Source organism: Eubalaena glacialis, chromosome 14 (assembly GCF_028564815.1).
Source record: "Eubalaena glacialis isolate mEubGla1 chromosome 14, mEubGla1.1.hap2.+ XY, whole genome shotgun sequence".
NCBI lineage: Eukaryota > Metazoa > Chordata > Mammalia > Artiodactyla > Balaenidae > Eubalaena > Eubalaena glacialis.
The window spans coordinates 59837619-59864449 of NC_083729.1; the positions used below are offsets into that span (position 1 = coordinate 59837619).

The 26831-nt window shown below is 42.7% G+C and overlaps 1 protein-coding gene across 1 annotated transcript in view; it reads left to right on the forward strand.

Moving 5' to 3' along the window:
* Positions 1-26831, forward strand: part of ANTXR1 (ANTXR cell adhesion molecule 1) — a 241491-nt gene that overhangs the window by 210473 nt on the left and 4187 nt on the right. The gene's annotated exons all lie outside the window — the stretch shown is intronic.

A 26831-nucleotide genomic window follows, 5' to 3' on the forward strand; every position in this document is an offset into this window, starting at 1 on the left:
ATCAACTCCTGGAGGTCAGGGGTGGGACAGGGCAAGGAACAGGCCCAGAGGGAGGGTCTGTGTGTGAGGGGCATATTCACAGGTACACAATTCACTTATTTTTCTAGGCATCAGGAGGTATGCAGAAAAGACAGTCTTCCCTATAAAGTTTGGATTCTCATAGAGAAAAAAATCATGAAAAAAATGTCTGTCCCCTTTCAGTCACGTGGTTTGTGAATTTGCTGTCCTTAGGTCAGGCTGAGATCCCAGAGTACTGGCCCCCAGCTGGTTCTGGAGCTACTTTTCAGAAGACCCACAGAATCTCATGGGCAAGTTCTTCAGGGTGGCTCCTAACCCCCCAGATTGCTCAGTACAAGGGATTCAGTCTCCTTGAGCACTCTTAAGAAGACCCAGAGGAACCGAGAGAGAGAGACCCCTCCAAAGAAGTGTCCATCCAGGAGGCAAACGTTTTCACAATCCATGCTCCCAGCCCTCATAGGAAAATTGCAGGAAAGTCACCCCACGCTTTTGTTGATTAAAATTAAACAGGCAGGATTCAGCTACAGTGGATTGCAGAAATCCTGGGTCAGTTTCTAAAGCAAATTTATTTTTTAAATACTTGAGCTAAAGTCAATAGTAATAAATGACAGCTGGGAATTTGAAGTTTTATTTTCAGTTCTGAAAAAAATTAGGGAGTTGGGTATCCTTGTATATTTTCATATTAAGGATAAATAAATAGGGAGATTCCACTGTGTTTGTCAGTCTAAAAAGCAATCAATTCAATATGCCGTTGTCACAGATTCAGACCCCTTAGATAAAGCCCTCCTCACTGGAGGATATGAAAGTGACAAGGGTAGGTTAAGAGCAGAAAGGTGCTGGGAAGGTCCCCGGAAAGGGAGATGGTGCCTGCCAGCCTGCTCCCTCACAAAGCAGGCCTGGGGCTCTGCTAAGAGGGGTAGCACTTCCAGCCTTGACTTTGACCAGCTTTCAGCAGGAGTCAGAGATCATAGCCGGAACAAAACCACAACAGCCAGGAACCCAGCATAGAAGGTGAAACCCAGCCGAGGACATCTGGCCTCTGTAACTTACAGCATTAATAAAAGGCTAACAGAAAACCAAAGGCCTATTAAATATCCCTGCCCCACCTAGATCAGCACTTAATTGGGGTGGAGGGCCCTCAAGGGAGAAGGAATATACGTGGTCCCAAAGGCAGGAGAGACCTTGGTCTGAAAAGCTCAGGTCCAATTAAAACAAGCCAGGAGCCTTTATTGCTGCCCTATGTGGACATCAGGAAACTCATTTTTACTTCTGCTAATGGTTACAATGTAGAGATTATTATGTTTTTTATTTCATGGACTTAATCAATGTTTAAAAGAATTAAACAAATGAGACCAAAGATCACAACTTCCTCATCCATCACAGATGGACCACTTTCCCCAGAGCCAGCCTCTTCTTCAGAAGTCCCCAGTTTCCTTATCAGGGTTCTGGTAGTCCTACTATTATATTGGTGGCTTTGTCAGAGCAGTTCATAAGCAGAATGGGCTGTAGGCCCCTGCTGTGATTAGAAAACTTCTCTGTGTAAATGTATCTCCCCAAGCTACCTACAGAAAGTCTCCAAAAGGAGAAAGGTTAATCTCTTTGCTTTAGGGACCTTGAATCTAGTTAATATCCCAACGTCCACCAACATGAGGAACACGTGCATGCGTGCACACACACACACACGCATGCACACACACGTCACTGATGAAAATGGCTAAGAGTACATCTTGTTCTTTATTTATTCACCATTTTTTATCACGCATAACTGGCTCTTTTACCATGAGCCAGGCACTGTGCTCTATTCTTACCTAACTCATCAACTTCATGTATCACAAACTTTTAGTGTATGTTGAAATGGTAGATGCCCTTGGTAATTGTGATTCAGTAGACCCAAGGGTTTGGCATCTGTGTGTTTAACAAAAAGCCCAACTGATGCTTGTGGCTGAGTAGCTCTCCTGGGAGGCCTCCCAGTTTGTCCCCAGCCTCCTGACTGAGGTGCCCCCAATTTCCCGGCAGGTGGGATCTCATCACTGCAGAACAGACTGGAGCAGGCTGGTCACCTGAGGGAGGGGCGCTGACCTCCCAATGTGGCCTGAGAATCCATTCGCTTTCCCTGGGCAGTCACACAACTGTCTCAATTTGACCAGATGGCCTGAAACCCCCAGATCCTCTTCACCCCGGCTGTGACTGAACCAGGGGTCCCCCACGCCAGAATCAATTTTCTTAAGTGCTAGACCTGGCTTTTAATCCTAAATACCTAAATTATTTAATTTAGCCTATTGTTACAGCTTGTCCAGTCCCTTTAGCATCCTGGCTCCATTCTGCCATGCATCCGTCACAGCCAGGAGTCATGAGTACACATGGCAGAAAATGCCCGTGTACCCTGTTGTCCATTAGGAGCTGCCCAGACCAGCAGCTCTGTACTTGGCCACAGCCTCCTCCACCACCAGAAAGTTCCCCTCTCTTGTGAGGTTGAGCTCTTCCAGAATCAGCTTGATCCTTCCTGTGTATTTTTTTGAGCAAGCTTCTTAGCTATTGAAAACCAAAGAAGGCCACTATAAGAAAATTTTTATTGGAGAGAAACTCTCTCTCCTGAGGACAGTACCTTTTTCCGTTTATGAAATTCCCAGTTAGAGCCATGATTTAAAGAAATGGGAGGCTAACTTGAAGTCTATTTTGGTTAATATTCATGTTGGTGGTGGTTTCACCTATTGAAAAGGCAAAAATATTTTAACAGAAATACCCACATCGGGAGCCCAGACAGTCCCACGTAGGGAGTCCAAGAAACCTTGGATCTGAGCCCTAACCTTCCCCTTTGTGGCTCAGTTTTTCCAGCCTATAAGGGAGCAATGATTCCTGCTGCTTCCTCTTCACCCAGAGCTACTGAAGGGGTCCGCAAGATAAGACCATGCTGGACTTTGAGTTTCTGGGGCAAAAATTAAATAGTTACAGTTGTATCATCATCCTCTGAAATTAGGTTTCCTCACCCACCAAATGTTCCCACTGGTACCTGGAATGATAAGAAATGCTTAAATTTGAGTAAAGAGACAATTAACTGAGAGTTTTCCCATCTGTTGAGGAGCAAGAAGTCATTGCTTTGAAACCTCTGAGTCTGAGACATGAGGAAAGTCACAGCTTGTATCTCTAACATAAAAGGCCTCCTTGTACTATATTAGAATTATAAATTATAACAGTTGCTCTGAAAGCAGGTGTGTAGTTCTTTATTTCTTTAAAACAACTTTTCAAAACATGTCTTCTGTGTCTTAGCTTCAGTCGAATGTGCTTCTTAGAATGGATTTCCATAGCAAGTAGTTGACTGTCCTCTGGTGGATTGTAAAGGCAGGGTCCATCATCTTCTCCCTGAGCGGAAATTGTTGGGGGCTGATCCTAGCTAACTATGAAACTAAAGGATGGAGCATTTGACCCCTGGAGATCCCGACACTCCAATGATTCCTCTCCCCTGTATCACATTTGTTTCGAGACTCTTAAAGAGATCATCATTACCTCAGATACAAAGGGTGATTTTATGTGGTATGTCCTAAGAATACAGCTCATATGAACCATCATAATCAAATGAAGGTGCATTAAATAAAACATCATGTACAGAACAGAGAAGATGGATGGAGTGCCACAGAAAAGACTTAAGCAATATTCAAGTATACACTAAGTAGAAACATATGGGAAGGCGTTTTTTTTTTTAGTGTTTTTTTTTTTTAAGTAGTGTGGGGCTTTTAAATGACACTATACATTTATAACAGCTGCCTGTTGACCAAGAGTTATAGAGACACTCCAATTACAGAGGACCAGAACTCAGTGGCCACTGTTCTCCAGAATTGTCGTGTCCATTGAAACCAGTTTAAAGACACCTTTCAAAAAGTATCTATACAACTTTATGCACTGAAAATACAGTAAAATCTCATATGAGATATCAGAGTTAGGGCGGTTTGTTAGCCCTTATACTCAAATGAAAGATTATTTCTTTTAAATTCTCCAGGTAAAGCCCCATCTTGTCCCTATATCATAATTTAACTTAAGGCATTCAGTGAGGTCTTAGTTCAAATCATGGGACAGATCATCAAAAAGAGATTGTCAGTGAGTCGATTAAATTTTGCTTGGATTGAGTTTTCCCCTTTCGGAAAAAAAAAAAAAGAAGATCTCTGGTTCCTGTTGCATCACCCAAAAAAGGGGATCCATTGAAATGTGAAAATAGTGAAATGTGGAAATAAACATATAGTTCCCAAATATTAACAGTGGTCATGGTCATGCGCCTGAGGTTTTCTTTTATCTTTTTTCCATAAAGTTTTTAATGCCCTTAATTACTTTTATTTAATAAAAGAAGTGGTAATTTAAGAAAAGGGAGAATGCTGCAGATACATGCTGGAAGGGGTGATTATAGAACTGGGTCTGTGATATCTGAGCTAGACTTCCTGGTGGGTAGAAAAACATTCCAGCCCATTGCGTCAAAGGCCCAGCGAGGAGGTGTGAGTGGCTGGTCACACCAGAACACAATGGTTCTCTGCCATGGCCACCTCTGCTTACATTGCATTCAGCACCACCTTCACTTCCATGGCCCAGGTCTCCCAAGACACTCATTTGCAAGGTCACATCATTCAAAATTCTTTTCTGGTCTTCTTGTCATTCTTTTTGTCCAAGGTTTTTGGACTCAGAGCTTTGGTATGAAATTGAATCTTCATTTAGTTCAGAATTTTTTCTTTACCCAGTGACAGAGTATGATGAGGTAATGTTTTCTGGCAGGCTGACCCAAGATTTGAATCCTTAAAAGTGAAAAACATTGAGAGCTTAAAAAGCCAGTGTCAAATATTCTTTCAGTATTCTTGAGTAAACAGTGATGTTTTCCTAGTGTTAATTTCAGAGTGACAGAACTGTCATTATCCCTACCTGTCCCCACTGCAAAATTATAAATATATCAGTTATTCTCTATAACAGTAGTAATGAACTCTAGTGATAAAAAAAAAAAAAAAGACAAAAGAAAACTGTCTTTTCCCCCAGAGACTATTTAGTAGGCTACTCGCTATCGGTCAGAACAAAAGCAGGCCAGAAAGGGGGTGGGGAATGACCCCAGAATCACTGGATGGTGAGAAAGGAGGCGAGGAGTGAAATGGTGTTGAAGGCACTTGTCTAGTTTCCAAGGTGGAGGAGGTGGAGGAGGCATCCTTGTGTAGGTTTCCTTAAACTAGAGCAGAACAGCACCATTGTCCCAGCCTTGGCATATCAAGAAGATAAACTTTTTAAAGGATTCTTCTCATTCACAAAAACGGATGTGTTCTGAGGTGGTGGGACTCTGACATTTGTGATCCGTAAACCACTTTTGCATGGCCCAGAACCTTCTCTGAAGTTTTATTGTGCATTAATTACAGTTTTATAATCACTTTCTGGAACTGCTCCTTTTTGCACTCTTTGATGCACTTTCAGATATAAGGAGAAGTGTCATCTTTTCATTTATCTAAAGAAGGCATACATTTGGGATTTGCCTTCAGAAAGAGCCCCTTCCCTCTCCCCATGTTCCATACTTTGGGGGTCGCTGTGGTTCTTAGAGAAGCAAGGAAATGACTCTCTTCCAGCCCAGAGCAGCTCTGACCTGGCGTCAGGTCACCTCTATGCAGAAGGCCCCCTGAGGCCTTTGCTGGTGGGACAATGATCCATAGCTTGAGATCACTTCAGGGGTACATGGATAGGGAGGAAAGTTGTATAGACAAGAATGACTCAGTGACCAACAGCTTGGACACTGACAGATCAGAGGAAGGGCCATGCCTTGCTCAGCCAGCTCCTCCTTGTAGATAACATTAGAAGCAACCTCCTCTGTCGATCTCACCCAAATACTGGCTGTGACTGTTCAGCTGGCATCTCCCTTTCTAAATCCCCTACAGTTTCCCTTCCCTTCCTACTGGTTTCTCTTTTTGGTTTGGTAAGTTTTCCCTCCTACTAATTTACCAACCTGGAGAGATGACGGTTCTGAATTTTCTTACTTCATCCTTAGTTCATTCTTACAAAGGAACTATGAAGAAGTGCTCTCGTTGGAAGGATAGTCCTCTACTTGAGCAGAGTAACTCAGTACTCTCTCCTTCAGCTCCAATAAGGCTGATGCAAACTGGGAGGTCATCAGTGAAACTTAGTTCAAACAAGGACCAACACTTCAAGAATCATCATCATCATCATCACCATCATGACCAAAATGGCCAAAAATGTTTTAATTTTTTAGGAGGCCTTTGCCGAAAATGAAATAATTTTTATTATTTTCATTGTGTGTTGGATTTGTTAAATCAGAGTGATCAAACAGAGATATTAGAAGAGTGTCTGAGGGGCTTCCCTGGTGGCACAGTGGTTAAGAATCTGCCTGCCAATGCAGGGGACACGGGTTCAAGCCCTGGTCCGGAAAGATCCCACATGCCGCGGAGCAACTAAGCCCATGCGCCACAACTACTGAGCCTGCGCTCTAGAGCCTGCGAGCCACAGCTACTGAGCCCGTGTGCCACAACTACTGAGCCTGCATGCCACAACTACTGAAGCCCGTGCACCTAGAGCACATACTCTGCAGCAAGAGAAGCCACCGCAATAAGAAGCTCGCACACCGCTACAAAGAGTAGCCCCTGCTCACCGCAACTAGAGAAAGCCCGTGCACAGCAATGAAGACCCAACGCAGCCAAAAATAAATAAATAAATAAATAAAAAGAGTGTCTGAAAATCAGGCAAGACTAGGGAAACAGATATGAATTACCTGAAGGAGAAAATTGCTAAAAATTACAGTATTATGGATTATTTGTTTAATCTCAAATGTAGATGTATACCAAATATATTCCAAATTTCAGTTGAGCGTTGGGTTACTGAAGGTAAACGGAAACCACACCTCCACCTTCCCCTTTGAGTTTTAAACTCTGGTGCATAAACTGTGTTCTCATCTCCACCTGGTCCTGCCAACAGTGAGGTTGAATGCTGTCTAACAATATGGCCAGGGCCCCTGCCTGTGGAGTAGTTTCTAAGGTAATAAAAAAAATCTACTGTGTCAATAGCCTTTGAAAGATGACCTGTATCAGTACAGATTCCAGGTTATCTCTGGCCTGAGCAAGTCTAAAAAACAAATAGGATCTCCTTTTTCAAGGAGTATGAACTTTTGGAATTTTCCTTTCATTCCTATAGAAAATATTGCCCTTTTGGTCAGGTCATGTATGGTAATTATATCCAAAGCTCAAAGAAGTCGTGTCTACATGATTGACGACCTCCTTGACAGCAGTAGGTTGAAATCACTGTTGTTCTTTATGGACTGAAGATTGTGTCGACACACTTTGAAAATGGACTTAAGGTGATCTAGATAGTAATCGGCCTCTGATTTAGGCTACAGCTCCTCACAGAACCGTTCTGTTCATGAGAAGAACTCTGTCCTTTTGCTGCTCTTCACTTTTCGCTCAACCACCTTTTTTCCTCCATGTTCCTCTCCCTTGCCCCCAAATCCCTACCTAGGCCAGTAAATGCCCTACTTCAAAGTTTCAGAAAATGGGCTTGCATTCCATTCTCTCTGCAGAGTGTCTCAGTGCCCCACCCTGAGCGCAGGCTTATGTTATTCACAAGAACATAAAGGATTATGAGACGTCCTGGCACCATCCTGCCTAATACTCCTCAGACCCATGCATCTCTTTTTCTTTTTTTTAAATTTATTTTATTGAAGTATAGTTGATTTACAATGTTGTGTTAATTTCTACTGTATAGCAAAGTGATTCAGTTATACATATAATACGTTCTTTTTCATATTCTTTTCCATTATGGTTTATCACAGGGTATCGAATATATCAATAGTTCCCTGTGCTATACAGTAAGACCTTGTTGTTTATCCAGTCTATATATAACAGTTTGCATCTGCTAATCCCAAACTCCCAATCCATCCCTCCCAGCACCCCCTCCTTGGCAACCACAAGTCTGTTCTCTATGTCTGTGAGTCTGTTTCTGTTTGGTAGATAAGTTCATTTGTGTTACATTTTACATTCCACATATAAGTGCTATTATATGGTATTTGTCTTTCTCTTTCTGACTTGCTTCACTTAGTATGATAATCTTGAGGTCCATCCATGTTGCTGCAAATGGCATTATTTCATTCTTTTTTATGGCTGAGTAGTATCCCATTGTATACATGTACCACATGTATACATGTATACTTTTTTATCCATTCATCTGTCGATGGACATTTAGGTTGCTTCCATGTCTTGGCTATTGTAAATAGTGCTGCTATAACACTGAGGTGCATGAATCTTTTCGAATTCGTTTTCTCTGGATATGGACCCACGCATCTCTCGGTTCAGATCCTGCTCTTCCTTCCCATAGCACATAAATCTGACAGCTTTAAAAAAAATCATTTTCCTCTTAAAATGACACAGGGGACAGAGGAGTTCAACTCCACTCCCATTTATGAAAGTATTCCTAAAGTATTCAAACCTTTGTGACGAATCTACACTATACCGTGTGACTAACGTATGAACAGAAAGCTCCTTGGAGATTAAACCAGTCTCTCCGGGCAATTTGCACAAATTTAGGGAGGGAATCCCTAGGTTAAAAGATGCATGGACATATCTTTGGGGCCACCTTTCCTCTTTTTTCTGTGATTCTCCCAGCCGAGGTCAGTGCCCCTCACATCCCTTCTCTTTAGTGCTCTGTACACTTTTATCCTTTTGCCTCCCTGATTCCCATCAAAATTTAACCTTCCCATGTCCCTTTCTCCAAATTTAACAATCCTGAGTGCTCTTTTCCCTGGACTCAAAAAGGGTAGGTAAGTATGCTGAGTTACTGGGTGCCAATACCTAGGGAATTTCTCTCCTGGATTCTCCTGCATCCATTTTAAGAGGGGTCTCTGTGAGGTGCTCCCTGCCATTTACTGTGTGTGTGGCCCTGGAGAAGGGCCTTAGCCTTCAAGAGCATCCGTCTCTTTATCTTTGAAATGGGAATAGTAATACCTACTTTACAAGGTTGTGGTGAGGTTTTAGGATAAGTAGGCTTGGATAAACCATGGCTATTATAACAGTGGCCACCCTGTGCCCATTGGATGGACTTTTAAGCTTGTTCACAGGATACGAATAGGACTGTAACATTCATAGGGCTTGACGTGGTCCTTGACAAATGTTTCACCATGTTCCTAGGAAGCAGGGTCTGCTTCTTTGCGCCTTTATTTTACAGATACTTTGGCAGCCCTTCTGTGGGCCAGGCCCTGGGTGATGGAGGAAACAGTGGTCAGCAGAGAGCTTTCAGTATAGTAACAAAGAGAGGGACAAATACACAATGGCAAAGGTGAAAGAGGAAAAGGGCAGGACATGAAAGAGATTACCAGGTGGGCATAATTGAGACTGGAGGTGGGCAGGAAAACCTCTCTGAAAAAGGGACTAAGCAAAACATGAGGTGTGAACAGAATTTAGCCAAGCAAGGTTTGGGGGAAGCGTGTTCCAGGCAGAACACGTGCAAAGGCCATGAAGTAGAGATGGCCATGAAGTAGTGATGACCATGGAGTTGAAAGGAAACTGCAGGACTGGCAGGTGGGGAGAAAGGGGAGCAGGAGGTGAGACTGATCATTCAGGGCCTTGTCGGCCACATCAGTACTTTTTGTTATTGAAGTACAGTTGATTTACAACGTTGTGTTAGTTTCAGGGGTACAACACAGTGATTCAGTAACGTATATGTTTGTGCATGTGTGTGTGTATGTGTGTATTCTTTTTCAGATTCTTTTCCCTTATAGGTTATTACAAAATAATGAGTATAGTTCCCTGTGCTATACAGTAAGACCTTGTTATTTATCTATTTTATATATAGGAGTGTGTATATGTTAATCCCAAATTCTTAATTTATCCCTCCCCCTTTCCCCTTTGGTAACCATAAGTTTCTTTCCTATGTCTGTGGGTCTATTTCTGTTTTGTAAATAAGTTCATTTATATCTCTCTTTTCTTTGATTCCACATGTAAGCAATATCATATGATATTTTTCTTTCTCTGTCTGACTTACTTCACTTAGTATGATAATCTCTGTGTCCATCCATGTTGCTCTATGTCCATCCATTATTTCATTCTTTTTATGGCTGAGTAATATTCCATTGTATAAATATGCCACATCTTCTTTATTCATTCATCTGTCAATGGACCTTTAGGTTGCTGCCATGTCTTGGCTGTTGTAAATAGTGCTGCTATGAACATTGGGGTGCATGTTATCTTTTTGAATTATACTTTCTCTGGATATGTGCCCAGGAGTGGGATTACAGGATCATATGGTAACTCTATTTTTAGCACATTGGTATTTTGGATCTCAGCAGTGAGGTGGATTGGAAAGAGGAGCAAGCGAGGTCTCAGAGAGACTAGTTAGGAGGCAGGAGATGATGGACTGGACTACCTGGGGGAAGAGGATCTTTGCCTTTTGCTCATGTCCTGGGTGGACCAGAGTCCCTTGGAAAACTTGCCTTCCTCACAAAAGGTAAAGAACCTCTTGGAGGTAAAGAACTTGGTGTTGTGTATAAAGGTGGTGCCTTGGAGGCCTTTGCATCCATATCTCCTACTGAGCCAGGAGGTGAAGGCTGTCCCTGAGTTGTTCTGTTTCCTGTGGTCCAGGCAGCTTCCTGGCCCTAAGCTCTCAGTCCTTCTGAATCAGGTGAGCAGGAAGAGGACTTTTTCCACATAGCAGCTCACATTCCCAAACTGCCCTTGCCGAACCAGCAAATAGAGTTCCTTATACAGGATAGCCTTACTGAGTTGGATTTAAATTAAGGTAGGGGAAGAGGGAGCACAAGGAAAACTGACAAAAAGCCTAACTTGTCAGTGTCTCAGTGGCCTTCTCACTGCTGGCAGGTACATGTAATCACCTGCTCCCAAGCATTCTCTGCCCCCTGTTGAGTGGGCCCTGGTGAAAGGCTGATCACTTGGGGAGGAAATGGAGAGCAGGTCATGCAGCCAAGGGAGACAAAGGCCAAGCTAGTTTCAAAGGTCCCATCAACCTGTAGGAATGGGGGAGCCTGGGGCCAGAAGAGTGTACAAGAAGTAAGAAATGCAGAAAGCCAGTTGCAGCAACATAACCTGGGAGGAGGCCAAGAAGGATTCCAGAGTCAGAGGTCCATGCAGGCACCTGGGTGACCTTTGCTGTCCTGGTAAGGGCTTGTGCAACTGGGAGGGACCATTTAAATGGACAGAAATGAAGCAGGAGGTGCCACTGCCGGTCTCTCCAAGTGGAAGTCTCTACTGAGTCCACTTCCACTGAACAAATAAAATGCACTGGTCATTAGCAACATCCTTTATTTACAATTAAGGTACTGAAATCTGCAAAAGCTCTTCTATATTTTATATCCTGCCTCTTTCCAAAGGATTTAAGATATAATTTTTTTTTCCTCTTTATGATTCATGCTATACTCTCACTAAATATCAGCCTAACAAACCATTTCTTCCCAGATCCTACAGAACGTAAGCTCAGACCAGCCTGGGAAGAATTATCACAAATATTTAATTAATGAGCCAGAATTAGTGAGGTGTTTCATACACCATGGAGATGAGGCATTTTGATACTGGGTCATGATCCCATTTCAGATCCAACTCTATGCGGTCTTGTAATTAGGAAGAGTATTGGGGCCCAGTGGAGGCCTGAAACCAATTTTGAGGTTGGATAACTTAAATTAATGCTTTTTACTCCTAAATGAATCCCAGATTTTGAGTGCTATAAATTTTTCATTTCTATGTCTGGCCGATCGCAAACATCAGCCATGACCTTTCAGGGCACTCTGGCAGGATCCTAGCAGCCCTCACCTGAAAAGCGGACGAGTCCAGGAGAATGTCAGAGGCCCCTCGGAGTCAGCTGGGCAAGGATCGGCTTGTGTAAATTTGGAGCGGGTAGCCAACTGCACGGTCAAAATTTAGAGTCATCCCGAAGCCCAGCATGCTCCAGCAGGTCACCACGATGGCCTGCCACACACCTCAAATGCCCAGTATTGGGGCCACCCCTTTAGAGTAAAACTCTGTCTCAGGAGTTCTCCTATAGGAGTTACATTATTAAGGTTAGAGGTTCAGCTGATCTAGCATATCCCAAAACAATACAGGATAGAACTCTTTTTCTCACATGTAACCTTCTGAGGATAAGCTGTCCAAAGTCAATATGGTGGCTTCATGCTGTCAGGGGACCAGGCTTCTTCTGTCTTGTGTCTCCACTATCCCAAGAGTGTAGCTTTCATCTGCATAGTCCTAAAAAAGAAAAGGGGAGGGTACACCCCTTCCTTTTAAGGCACAACCTAGAATTTGCACACATCATTTCTCACATCCAACTGTTCAGAGTATAGGTTACTTGGCCACACCTGGACACAAAGGAAGCCATGCCCACCTGCGAATTCCTGCACCACACTAGGTCAGCATCACTTACCACCTCTTGAACCAATTTATGCAAGGGAGGCTGGGAAACATAATCTTTACTATATTGTCCTGTGCCCAGTGAAATGCCAGGGTTCACCTGCTGGAGGAAGAAAGTGAAAATGGATATGGGAGACAATTAACCATTTCTATTTACAGTGTATACTTGTGGACATGGAAAGAAAGTGCCTATTAAGGAATAAACCTTCATAGTGGACCCAGTGCATGGATCACACTAGAGACTTGTCACATACAAAGCATAGAGGACTGAAAGGCAAAGGCACTCAGGACAAGCAAGTTTTGATTAGAAGGAAGAGTGGGGATATATGGAACCCTTCTCTAGGAAGAGCAGCTAGAGGGCGCCGAAATTCTGAGGAAGTTAAAAACAGAGACGTAGAAAGCTGGAAGAGAATGGTGGGAGCGGGGAGGTATCAGGACCCAAAGCAGATTCTCAAATGTGTAATATTACTGGTGGCCAATTCTTTAAGTAGCCATGCTTCTTGAATCCTTCTGCCCTAGATTCATTCCCATCTAAAAGCACATGTTGCTCAAAAGAAAGAGTTCAGGATTAAACAGAGCTGGAGTTATAGCTGTGCTCCATCATTAACTTGCAGAGAGGCCCTGGACAAATTACTTAGCCTTTCTGAGCCCACTTATACATTTTTGAATCACGGTAACAATATTAACCAACAGTGCAATTAGGTGCACAAAATGAGATGATGTATATAAAACAATTAGTACCAAGCCTGGCTCGGTGAATGGTAGATGCAATTAGTATGAAACTTTTCACCTTATAACAAGCAACTGGTCCCTCAAATAAGGGGCTTAGCCATTATGACAGGGTCATGGGATAGAAAAATGGTGCATGTGTGAGATGCTGAGAACCTAAAGGACACATACCCATGTCTCACTGGCAACAATATAGCAATCACAAAAGCAAAATATTCTTTATTTTTTAATTAATATTCTCTCCACTTGGGGAAAGCACTTTGATAGCTACAGGCATGGGAAAAGAATGCGCCCTAAAGATGGGATTCCTCACATTGTGCAAAAGAAGAAAACAAACCTTCATCCATGAGCTTCTATCTATGGAGCAGGATGAGGCCGGAGCTATGCACCAGATGAATAAGTAATTTCATAATTTTACATTTCACATCCAAGCTAAATAATACTCTTGGCTAAGGAATCTCAGTTTATATTCTGGCACCATTGTTTTAAGGCAAATACCTCAACATAAATAAAATAATAAATAGAAAGACTATATTAATGATAGTTCTAAGTACTCAGAGTCATTTAACTGGGATTATGGACAAGGACAGGGAAAATATACTCAAGATTGTTAACTGGAAGAGACAGAAAGGGAGAGAAGGAAGGCTGTGAGTAAAATTAGTTCATCCTGGGTCACACTTTCACTCACTCAGCATGACCATGCCACATTGTTTTTCTAAATCTTAGAAAAGTGCATGAAAGCAACATTATTACTGAGAACCATCCAAAATGTCATCCAGGCTTTTTGGAGAAATAATTGCTGCACTGCTTAGCAGGACCCATGGAGAGTACATTGAACTGGATGCCACCAATGAAGAGAGGATGGTCAATACCAGTGGCTGGTTTTTAGAAAGGCAAATCTAAGAAACAATATTTAGGGCATGTTACACCAGGTCAGACCATTCAGCACCATTTGCTTCCTCTTGAATCAACAAATGTTTTCAATTAATTCCATCTCTGAAGTGTATGACCCATGGAATCTCTGCATATATCTTCATCTTACTACCCTGAACACTCTGAATTTTGAGTCCCTTTGGCCACCTGATCACTTTTCCTGAATCTCGTTTCTCCAATCCTATTCTTCTTTTTTTTTTTTTAAGATTTGTCAGTTAGAACTAGACCAGTGCAGACATAATATGCCAAGGTTTTATATAATGATGAGACATAAATACAGTTCCTTATGTCACCATGTATGCTTTTGTCTTTGTTGACTGCAATGGTATGTTGACCTTCCTCAGGGGCCATTAGAGAGAGTCCTTCTCTACTTGGACTTACTAATTCATTCATTTGCATGGCAAGTAATTCACTGTAACTTTGGACATAGGTTAGACATGGGCACTTAGCAACCTTTCATGGAACCTTGGGACAGAGTTTATTCATCCGAATTTGGGTGGCAAGACTACTTTATCTTACTGTGTTTCCTCTCTGTCAGGGTACTTATTAAAATATTTTTTAAAGACGTTCAGGTATGAATGATCATTGGAGCGTATGTGTTCCACTTCACTGCAGAAGCAGGGGAGACCTTTCAACCTTGAGCTACCCACTGGCAGCATGGGAGTAGGTGATAGGATGTCTCAGGCCCAGCTCATATAAGTAAGCTCGCACAAGTGTGTAAACAGGCAAAATCCCTTCAATACTGCAACATCATTCCCAGGCTTCTCCCAATTCAGCCTTTTCTCATCACCATAACAGCCTACATTTCATAATGAATAATGCAGAGTAATATCAAGAGAACAAAAAGGGAAATTTGTGATGGTTTCCTTTGGGGTTATGTCTTTCTCTCATCCAGTGAGCTTATCTTTCTCCTGGGGACCCTTGGATTCTAGCCATGTGAAGTCCTAGCCAATCAGGCAATAGGCAATGAGTAGAGCACAGATCAGGATCCTTACCAACCTTTGAAGAGTGCCAAGTTCAGAGTCCAAAAAAAAGAGAAACCCACAACAACTCCTGTGCTCAGCTCCACAAACCAGGAATGGCCCTACTAGGCAAAGAGATGAGTTATTTCAGTATTGTTCTGTAACAAACCACTCTAAACATAGTGGTTTACAATGGAATATTTCACGGAACTACAACAAATAATTCTAAAATTTGTATGGAACCACGAAAGACCCCAAATAGCCAAAATAATCTTAAAAAAGAAGAATAAAGCTGGAAGCATCACATTCTCTGATTTCAAGCTATACTACAAAGCTATCATAATCAAAACAGATTGTATTGGCACAAAAACAGACACATAGATCAATGGAACAGAATTGAGAGCCCAAAAATAAACCCACACATATATGGACAATTAATCTATGACAAAGGAGCAAAAAACATGAAATGAAGAATGGACAGTCTCTTCAACAAATGGTGTTGGGAAAACTGGACAGCCACATGCAAAAGAACAAAACTAGACCACTATCTTACATTATACACAAAAATTAACTCGAAATGGATTAAAGACTTGAACATAAGACCTGAAATTATAAAATTCCTGGAAGAAAACATAAACAGTAACCTCACTGACATCAGTGTTAGCAATGTTTTTGTGGATCTGATTCCAGAGGCAAGGAAAACAAAAGCAAAAATAAATAGGACTACATCAAACTAAAAAGCTTCTGTACCATGAAGGAAACCATCATCAAAATGAAAAGGCAACCTACTGAATGGGAGAATATATTTGCAAATCATATATCCAATAAGGGGTTAATATCCAAAATATATAAAGACTCATACAACTCAACAACAACCAAAAAAAACAAACAACCCGATTTTAAAAATGGGCATAGGATCTGAATAGACATTTTTCCAAAGAAGACATACAGATGGCCAACAGGCACATCACTAGTTATCGGAGAAATGCAAATCAAAACCACAATGAGATATCACCTCACACCTGTTAGAATGGCCATTGTGGAAAAGACAAGAAATAACAAATGTTGGAGAGGGTGTGGAGAAAAGGGAACCCTCATGCACTGGTGGTGGGAATGTCAATTGGTGCAGCCACTATGGAAAACAGTATGGAGATTCCTCAAAAAATTAAAACTAGAACTACCATATGACCTAGCTATTCTACTTCTGGACACTAATTCAGAAAGATATATGCACCCTTATGTTCATTGCAGCATTTTTTCCCATAGCCAAGGTATGGAAAAAGCCTAAGTGTCTATCAATGGATAGATGGATAAAGAAGATGTGGTGTGTGTATATCTACTCAGCCATAAAAAAAGAATGAAATCCTGACATTTGCAACAATGTGGGTGGACCTTGAGGGTATTATGCTTAGCTAATAAGTCAGACAGAGAAAGACAGCTACTGTATGTTATCACTCATATATGGAATCTAAAAAACAAAAAACAAACTCATAGATACAGAGAACAGATTAATGGTTACCAGAGGGGAAAGAGGTTTGGTGGTGGACAAAACAGGTGGAGGGGATCAACTGTACGCTGATGGATGGTAACTAGACTTGTGGTGGTGATCACTCTGTAGTGTAAACAGATGTTGAACTATAATGCTGTATTCCTGAAACTTGTATAATAAGTAAGTAAATACATCATACTGGTTTAAAATAATACTTTGCTATTTCTCTCACAGTTCTGTGGGTTGACCTGACTTGCCTGTATAATTCTCACTTGGGGTTTGGTCTCTCATGCAGTCAGATGGTGGCTAGGACTGGAGTCATCGGGGGAGTATTGGGCTAGACGTCCAAGAGGGCTTCTTCACTCACCTGTCTGTCCTCAGTGCTCTCCACATGGTCTCTCTTTACAGTAGAGTAGCCTGGAACTCTTACACCGAGTCTCAGGGCACCAAAAACAAGAAACAGAAATTTCCAGGCCTTTTAACGTCAGTCTCAAAGCTAGTACAACATCACTTCCATCATATTTCATTACTCAAAACTATCACAAGCCAGATTCAAGGGAGTGGAGAAATAGACTCTTCCTCACCAGGGGGAGGGGCCCATACTCACAGGAGGGAAGGAATTGATGGCAGCCATTCCTGCAGACAAGCTACCACCGAACAGGGAGAGAGAATTCTTTGGAACAGAAGACGTTCTCTCTGCCCAGACTGCTCTGAGAGAGGCCCCCTCCCCTGCTGCTCTTGGGTGGCCCAATGACTAAAGCAGCAAAGTAAAATTTGAGCAAATACAATTGTTTAAAATTGGGGTATAGAGGAATTAATAAACCCACACCACTCCTAGACTTCAACAGATCAAGCTGATGGAAAGTAAATAAAAGATACAGAGGCTTTAACTAATCTAATAAAAATAGATTTTTGGATATTTATTTAACAGTGCACCCATCAAATAGAAAATTCACATTATTTTTTAAATTTGTAAAAAATTACTATAACTTAGGCAACAAAGAAAACCAGAAAAAGGAGAAAAAAGTATAATTTTTACAGGCCATGTTTTCCCACCACCTCACCACAAAAAAAAACAAAGAAACAAACCATGCCTGGAAGTTAGCAATAAGGGATTAAACATTTTTTTAAAGCCCTTAGAAGTTTTAAAACACTCTCATAAATTACTGTTGAGTCTAAGAGGAAAGCAAAACTACAATTACTGGATTTCTAGAAAATAATTATGATTAGAGCACCACAATAAAAATTTATGGGAATTGGAAAAAAATCATAGCCTTAATTTTTTTCATTATTGAAGTGAAAACAATGAGCTAAGCATTCAGTTAAAACTCAGAAAAGAATATGAAACAAATCTACAAAAACAGAACTAAGGAATCTATGAACATAAGAACAAATTAATGAAAACCAAGCAAAAAGAGTAGAGCTGAGAAATAAGTCTTAAAAAAAATTTCTTTGGAAGTACCAATATCATTGACAAATCTTTGAAAGTCAAAAAAAGTCAGGACATGTAAATATGTGTATTACTGATAATGACAAAAGAGGTATTTATCATCACAAATAAAGATATTTGTTCAATTGTAAGAATTTCCTGTGTACAAAGTACAGGGCTATGCAAAGGATTAAAAAATCTTATGAAATGAATGATTTTCTAAGAAAGGGTAAATTATGAAAATGGACTCAAGTACAAAGCCTGAAGAGGTCAATATCTGTGGCAAAAACTTTTAAAGGCATCGAAGAGCTGCACTCAAGAAAACCAGCATGTCCAGAAAGATTTTGAGAGAATTTTCTCATGCTTTTAGTGAACTAATAACTCTTTTCTTTTATTAATTTTTATTGGAATATGGTTGCTTTACCATGTTGTGCTAGCCTACACTGCACAACAAAATGAATCAGCCATAGACATACAGATATCCCCTCCCTTTTGGGCTTCCCTCCCATTTACGTTACCACTGTGCTATACAGTATGTTCCCATCAGTTGTCTATTTTATACATAGTATCAATAATGTATATGTGTCAATCTGAACTAATAACTCTTAAGCTATTTCACAAATATAGAACATGTGCAAAAGATGAAAATCTTCCCAATTCCTTTTGTGAAAGTTAGCATTACCTTGATGACAAAAAGAGCAACAAAAGAAAAGTGGCCCATCTCACATATGAAATTGGGTGCAAAGATCCTAAATCAAAGATTAACAATTGATTCTAGAACTTTTCAGAAGTTATTTTAGAAATGTGAGGATAGTTAGAAATTAAATAGACTCAACGCCCAATAAGGAATTTAATAACTGCATTTGGTATTTCCATGTCACAGAAGATTATGCAGCCATTGAAAATCATATTGAAAATGGTAAGGGAGGGACTTCCCTGGTGGTCCAGGGGTTAAGAACCCTCCTCCCAGTGCAGGGGATATAGGTTCGATCCCTGGTGGGGGAACTAAGATCCCACATGCCGCAGGGCAACTAAGCCCACGTGCTGCAACTACTGAGCCCGCACGCTCTGGAGCCCGTGCGCCACTACTAGAGAGAAGCCCGTGCGCCGCAACGAAGAGCCTGCTTGCCGCAATGAAAGATCACGCGTGCCGCAACTAAGACCTGATGCAGCCAAATAAATAAATAAACTGCTGGAAAACATAAAATCTATTTAAAAAAAATACAAAATGCCAGGGGAGAAATGGTCACAGCATTTTATTAAAAAACTTTGATACAGGATGATCCCATTTTTGTACATATATGGGCCACTCTGTGTGTGTGTTGGGGGGTGGAGGTGGGCGGGGATGTGATCTGAAAGAACGAGCACAAAGTGTTAACTCTCTGAGTGTAATCATTGAAATTCTTCCCTCCTCCTCTTCTCCCTCCTTCCTTTGTGCATTTTCCAAATTTTCCACAAAGAAAATGTAGAACTTTGTAATCAGATTAAAAAGGGGGAATTTTGCTCTTAAATAAGTCTTATCTCAATAGTAGTTCTTAACAAACCCTGTGTTTACAAGTGTCCCACTAAAGATGTGCCATTTTTATTTCTACCCTTTCATTTTTCTAGTTTCCTCTTGTTACCAAATATTTCCTTCATGCTTTCATCTTACCCTCAATTTTGGCATCCAAAGAAGTTATTATGGAGAGCAGGCCAGCGTGTGTGTCAGCAAAATGAATCAAATAACGAAAGGAATTGACCGTGGATCCTTTTCCATGAAGAGCACATAAAAGGCAGGCTATTATATGAGATTTACAGACAGGGCAAGTGTGTGGTGGAGAAAAGGGAGCCGAGAAGGATTCTGGCGTCACCACTCACAACACACCCTTCTCTTTGCCCTCAGTTCTGGCTTTGGGAAAGAGGAAGAAGGCAAGACAGCTGTCTCTGTGCCACTTTGTCCCTGTCCTAGACTTGAGCCTATGAATGAACGCTGTTAAATGAATAGCCAGAGTATGGTGTCTTCATTTCAAGTGATGGACCAAAGCTGAAGTGTGTGGTTCAAAAAAAAAAACACAGCATGGAATGGCAGAAAGAAATACCAAGGGAGCAGGGCCGATTTGTGCTGAGGAACTTGGATATTTTCCTGTAGAAGGTGGGGAGAGGAGACATTGAAGAATTTAAGCAGGAAGACAACATTGAATGTGTGTCTATGTCTATGCATATATATATGTAAATTTTTATATATACAGGCATATATACATCTTATATATACTTCTATGTAGCCATGTGCATGCAAACGTGTATATCCATGTGCACACATTTTATTTATGTATGTGTGTACATATATACATTTTATATGGAAACCAAAATATCACTGGAAAAGAGAAAGGCTGAAAGCAGGAAGACTGGTATACTTAGACGTTGCAGAGGATGAGCAGCAGCGAGGGTGTGGAAGAATGAATGGAGAGGAAAGATCTTTAAGAGACAGAATCAGAACTCTGCTTCCCCCTGATTGTGGCAGAAGATGGCCACCCCCCAGTTTCCACTTACATCCCCTCTATTCAAGGGATCAACCCTAACTGACTAACTACCTGCAAACTCAGTCATAATTCCAAACTCCCAGAAGAGAGAATCTGACCAGTCTACCTCAGATTAGGCGTCCACCCCCTGGTCCGGTCAACTATAGCTAAGGCCAGTGTCACAGAACACAAATACGGTTGCTGAGAGCCATTTATTTGTGGGATGTTTGACTGCTGTCCAACTCCACCTCTGGACTATATTTATCATGAAGGCCGGGAATGTGTTTGGTTGCTCAGCGCTGTCTGTGGCACCTTATAAGGTGTCCAGGACATAGTTGGCACTCAAAAACCATTTGTCAAAAGGATGAATGCACAAATGACTTAACAAATGAAGAAAAGAATCAGACAGAAGAAACAGCATGATGGAGTCATCCTATCCAGCCCTCCATCCGTTCATTGTTCATGTGTCTCATTTATCACCAGAGCACCTACTTCAGCAGAATTACGTCAGTTGCTTCAACACGTCAATGAGCTTTTGTGGTCTAGCTTGAGAACCAACCCCCATTTACAAGAGTGATGTAAGTTAGAAATTATGCTCCTAATTTTAAACAACTGACATAAAACAAACTTTGGAAACCGAATCCATTTAACATGAGAAATACCTCCAAACAAGACAATCAAGGGGAGAACTAGGCCAGAGAGTAAAGGTATTTGTCGGAAGAAACTTGGCAGACCTGTTCTTCTTTTTCCATCTGATGATTTTCATATTCTTCCTGTGAAATCCAATTTCCTTAAGTGACCTCTGTTCATAGGAAACTATTTGGTTTAATCTGTGGAAGCCATGGCATATTTTTAACCACCTCTGAAGGCCAGCTCCCTCTCCATTGAGTGTGCCTGATACCCAAACAGATGTTTTATAACAGCACACATGAGCTCACCACTGGCGAGTCTTTTGCACGCAATCAGCCCTCAGCTCTTCTCACATTTCCCCTATCATCCCACAAACCCAAATTCAGAACTCACAGGCAAGCTTGAATCCTTACCATGGTAACAAAAGAGCAGAACATGGAGAATCCAATTTTGAATTTTCACCTTATTAATGTTTTGTAAATCTGATGGCCAGCTGGAAAATATGCAATACAAAGAGTTAGCCAAACTAAGTAGTATATAAAATGATGTGCAGGGCTTTCCTGGTGGTGCAGTGGTTAAGAATCCACCTGCCAATGCAGGGGACACGGGTTCGAGCCCTGGTCCAGGAAGATCCCACGTGCCGCGGAGCAACTAAGCCCTTGCGCCACAACTACTGAGCCTGCGCTCTAAAGCCCACAAACCACAACTACTGAAGCCCGCATGCCTAGAGCCCGTGCTCCACAACAAGAGAAGCCACCACAATGAGAAGCCCACGCACCACAACGAAGAGTAGCCCCCGCTCACTGCAACTAGAGAAAGCCCACGTGCAGCAACAAAGACCCAACACAGCCAAAAATAAATAAATTTGTTTAAAAAAAAAAAAAAAATGATGTGCAAACTGGCTGCCCCCAAAGAATTCAGATTAAAGTATCCAAGTTAAAGGGTTCCAAAGCAATTTGAATTCTGATAGAATTTTAAAATATTGGGGCTGAAGGATCCTTGGTCTAGCTAGCACAACAATTTTGTTTCAGATGAAGATGAAGAAGCTGAGACCCACAGAGAGAAAGAGACTTAGGGTTTCACACACTAGAGGCAGAACTGGAGGTAGAAGTCTGCCTCCCGGCCCAGACCCACAGGGCAGACAGACCACAGTCCCACACCCCCAGTTTCCTGACTGTTCTCCTTGGATCATCAGTGTCTGCAGTTCAAAGCTGGGAAGAAGCCAGAACCTGGTCAATAAGATCTTTCATCCTGACTACACCATGATCGTTTCAAAGTGTGTCCCCTCCAGTTTAGATAAAGAGTTTTGTTGAAGAACAACTTCCTTTGATAAATCAATAAAAAGTAACCCAAAATGGTATTTTTGAAGGTAACATGTCAACACTTCAAGTGTGGAAATCAAGGGGAGCACACAGGATTCTCGCCACCCCTGCCCTAAGAGTCTAGGGAATGGTCCAAAGAGACCATCAGGGGATGACTGAGGAGATGTAAACACACAGCCGTGAGTTCATGAACCTTTGATCCTCTGAGAACCTAAACCTGCAGGGAAAGTCTGAGCTTCCTACGAAGGCTTGTTCCACCTCAGAGACCCTCAAAGGTGTGAGCAGTATTCTTTGAGTGCCAACTTAAACTCGAACCTACTGCTGCTATGAAGATCTCAAAAGGAGAAGACCAGATGGTGCCTCAGAAATAATCCCCCAGCCATTGGGGAACAAGGTTTATATTGAGAAGACTACCCAGTGGCAGAGTATAGTCTTCATTAAACAGGTATTTGTGGAGAGCTTAGGTTGGGCTAGGGTGGACATCCCGCAACAAACAACAAGAATTTAATTGAAAAATGTAAGCAAGGACCAGATCACAGATAGCATGTGCTATCAGAGGGAGGCGTTTGCATTTTATTTTAAAGATCATTGGGAGCCATTGAAAGATGTTGACCTGGGGAGTGAACTGACCAGACTTACGTTCTGGAAAGATCTCTCGATCTCTTGATCTGATCTCTTGATCAGATCTATGTTAAGAGCTGATGGATTGTGGCCAAAAGCCACACTGTGTCTTACCGTCCACAAGTGCTTCACGGCATTATTTGCACTTTTAGCCTGTGTTCAGGATAATACAGTAAAAAGGGGGGGAGGAGAGCCTAAAGCAAGCAGAGCTAGGTTTTAATCCCATTTCTACAGTTTACCAGCTGTGTGGTCTTGGGCACGTTATTTAAATAGGTCTGAGCCCTCAATCTCCTTTCTGTACAATGAAAATAATAATACTTAGCTCATGGGGTTTTGATAATAAAGTGGATGATGTGCCTGGACATTTCTAATAATCCTCCCAACACCATTAGATTCAACCAAATCAAAATGGCATTTTTCAGCCCAGGAGGAACGTCACCTAGCATCCTGCTAAGCCTCCACTTAGCAAGAGATATTGTTGCATTTTCTTCTTAAAATTTAATCAGGACATTTTGTTGCCAATGTGTGAAAATAATTGGCATATATACTTTGTAAATGAGCAGTGAGGTAAACTGAGGTCAAAGCCAAATATTGGATCTGAACCAAGCCACCCAAAAACAATACTGCAAAGAATTAAACTGGTTACAAAGACCAGCGCAGGAACTAAGTGCTCCAATTGTCCTAGCAAACTCTTAACCAAACACTGGTGCAGATTTGCTGGCACGTGTGACACTGAGAACATCTGGCCTTTCAATTATCCTCTCGCAAGCAAAAAATGATGTCGTGTAAACTGATCTTAAAGCAAGCTACATGGTCTAAGTGTTACAGCGTTTGTGTTGGCTCCTTTGGCTCCCGGTTTTAAGAACTTAATTTGTAGCCACACCCCTCCCTGAAGTCCTAATTGCGTCTTGCTGTAACTGACCCCAGGGATTTGTTTATGCAGTGTCCGCATCTTCTTTTAAGTATGTGTAAATGCATCACTAGTCAACTGTGTGTCCTGTAAGAAGAAGTTACAGGAGTGACGCAGCAACGGGAGGACAGAAGAAGGTGTGGAAGAGAGCCGGCTCTGGGAGCTGCTCTGGTCATGTGTCCAATGCTACAGTTTTTTCCCTGTATACCAGTTTTATTCTAGAAGCCAGGTGAGGAGTGTAGAGGTTCTAGCCTGCAGCTCTCCTAGAAGGCACTGAACTAGCGAGTCTGAGCATGTTTCCCCACCCAGACTCAACTTCACTTACCAAACACAATGTGCCAGGCACTGTTCCAAGCCCTTCAAGAAAACTGGTTAAGTTAATCATCTTGACTGTGAGTGGCAGGTGGTGTATTCTCCCCAGCCTACATCTCACAGTGGGGTGTGACTCAGGGGGGCGTGGCAGAGGCTGTGAGCTTGCCCCCGCCCCTCTGGCTCTGGGCTGCTATACTGGGCTCGAATGTGCTGGATCTGTAATGAACCACAGCCTGTGCTCTGCAGCAGGTGCCCGTGGGGCACCCCTGGGGTGTTACTGACTACAGGAAGGGGCGCTCTCTGCCTCTCTCCCACCCCGCCCCACCCCTGTCCTTCAGCTGCTGTGGCCAAGAGGCTGTGATGGCAGCTGGGGAGGGGCTGACCGAGGAAGGTCTTTCTCCATCTCACTCCCATCGCCTCACCCCCACCCCCACCCTGCCCGTTTTTACTCCGTCTTTAGCTGACAGATGTGAGAGATCATCTTTTGTTCCGCGGATCCTTTCAAATCTTTCTGAAGACATTTAGGAATCCTAATCTGGTTTATGAACAGAAGAAGCCTGGCAGCTCCTGATTTTGTCTCCAGTAAAAACATTAGAGTTATAATTGTGTGAAATAATTAAACGGGCCTCTGAGATAATTCACCTGCTCTCTTGCCCCAGCTCACCATCACTGATCTCTAAAGGGAGGGAGAGAGCAGTGGAATGACCAGCCCTAAAGGAAATCTGAAGCCACGTGGGGACTTGACTCCAGGCACCAGCAGCTCCTTCCCCAGGATCAGAATTTTCCTTCATCTTTAAAGGAAATGGGCCTCTTGGTCTGACTGGGCATATCTAGGAATGAAGGGCAGAACATGTAATACAGTAAATCCCAACTCTGAGTTGTCTGTTACAGGAACTTATCACAGATGGTAATCGTTAGGACATTCACATCTTGAGAGAAAGAGCTTTATCCAGGATCATAAATAAACTGTAACCGAGGCTTAGATTTATAAAGCTGTGAAAGAGGGCTGCTTGGACAAACGGGAATTCACAGTACTGGGTCACAAAATTGACTTAACCTGTGAAAGTCTGACCATGATCTGGGAGTTCTGGGCAATGCAATGAGAAGATGGTAGCTGATTTCTGCAGTTAGTGGACCCCAATCGAAACATAATAAAGGTAGGTCATGGTTTAATCTCATGAAATGCAAGCTCAGAGAAAATGGGGTGCTGACATCTAAATACGGCATTGTAATTCCTAAACCAACAGTGGAGCACAAAACAAGGCCACTGCCTTCCAGAAGTTTCTCACCTAGTCAGGGAGCCAAGGCATTTACAGATACAGCAGTTATCGTATGCAGGCTTCGGTGTGTGGCGTAGACTGTAGCTAGAAAACTCAGGCAGGGAAGCGAGAGATGAGTGGAAGCAGGACTCTTCAGGGAAAGATGTGTGGAGGAAAAGGGACTTGACTCAGGGCTGGAAGGATGGATGGGGTGTACACGTGTGAGGAAAGCTTTGCTCGGGGCCCCGCCAGCTCCCACAAACATTCGCCGTGCCCCTGCCGTGACGCTCCCCAAGCCAAGTCTCAAATCACACACACACTTGTATTTCCCTCTTGTCCTTCAGGTAACTGGTCCTTAAAGTCCACAGCTTCACTCTCTTCGTCCCCCTCAGGCCCTTCCTCAATAGGCCTGGAAAGGGAAACTGTGGCCCCTCTGGACACATCCCATCCGGTTTGGCCACCACAGGATGGGCGTCCATCCTGAAGAATGAAGCCAGGAAAAATGCCGTACTCCCTCCTCGGCCCCAGTATAACGCTTGTATCGGGTTAAAATGAACAGGAGAGGAGAAAGGGACAGGGCAGCCTCAGAGCGGGTGGCCCCGATTCTGTCAGCATCCAGGAGAGAAGAAGAAGATGCCCCCGTAGGCATGGGAAGTTTGGAAAAAGGCCAGGACCCCACAAGGCTGGCCGGTACCCTGCCCAGGCAAGAAGGGGAGGGTCGAATGGGAAAGGTGAGGGGGGTCCACACACCAGAAGGAGAACATCGTGACAGGGAGGACCCCTGTGCTCCCATCCCTTGCAGAGCCCAGTGTTGGGTGAAAGGCTCCCAAGTGCCTGTTGAGACTAGAGGTATCTGTTGGGGGACAGGGCTGGGGGGCCTGTGATTCTGGAGAGCAAAGAGGAGGTGCCCCAGGGGAGAGAGGGCTACCTAGGGCTGGCTTCATATTCTGGAATTCGAAGAGGCTACTGTAGGGGTTCCAGGTGTCTACTCTGCATTATCTAGTCAGGTACCCGGGAAGGGTGGGGAAAAAGCTGGATTCAGGGTAGATGCCTGCTTTGCAACAAAAGGTCCCCAGGTTGTATTTCTTAAGAACCTAAGGGCACCTGGGCAGGTGCAGCAGCAGCTGGAAGAAGAGGGATTCCCCAAGGAAAACAAAAGCAGGATAAACTGTTCATGTCAGAGCTCTGGGGAAGGCAGGGGCTTGGAGTGGGAGGCTGTATCTACTGGTGACAACAGCCCCACCTCTTCCTAGTTGTGATTTAACCTTTCTGAGCCTTAGTGCCCTCATCTATGAAATGGAACAACTGGTAATAATACCTGCCTGGCAAGGCTGTTGAGGAGATTAAATTCAAT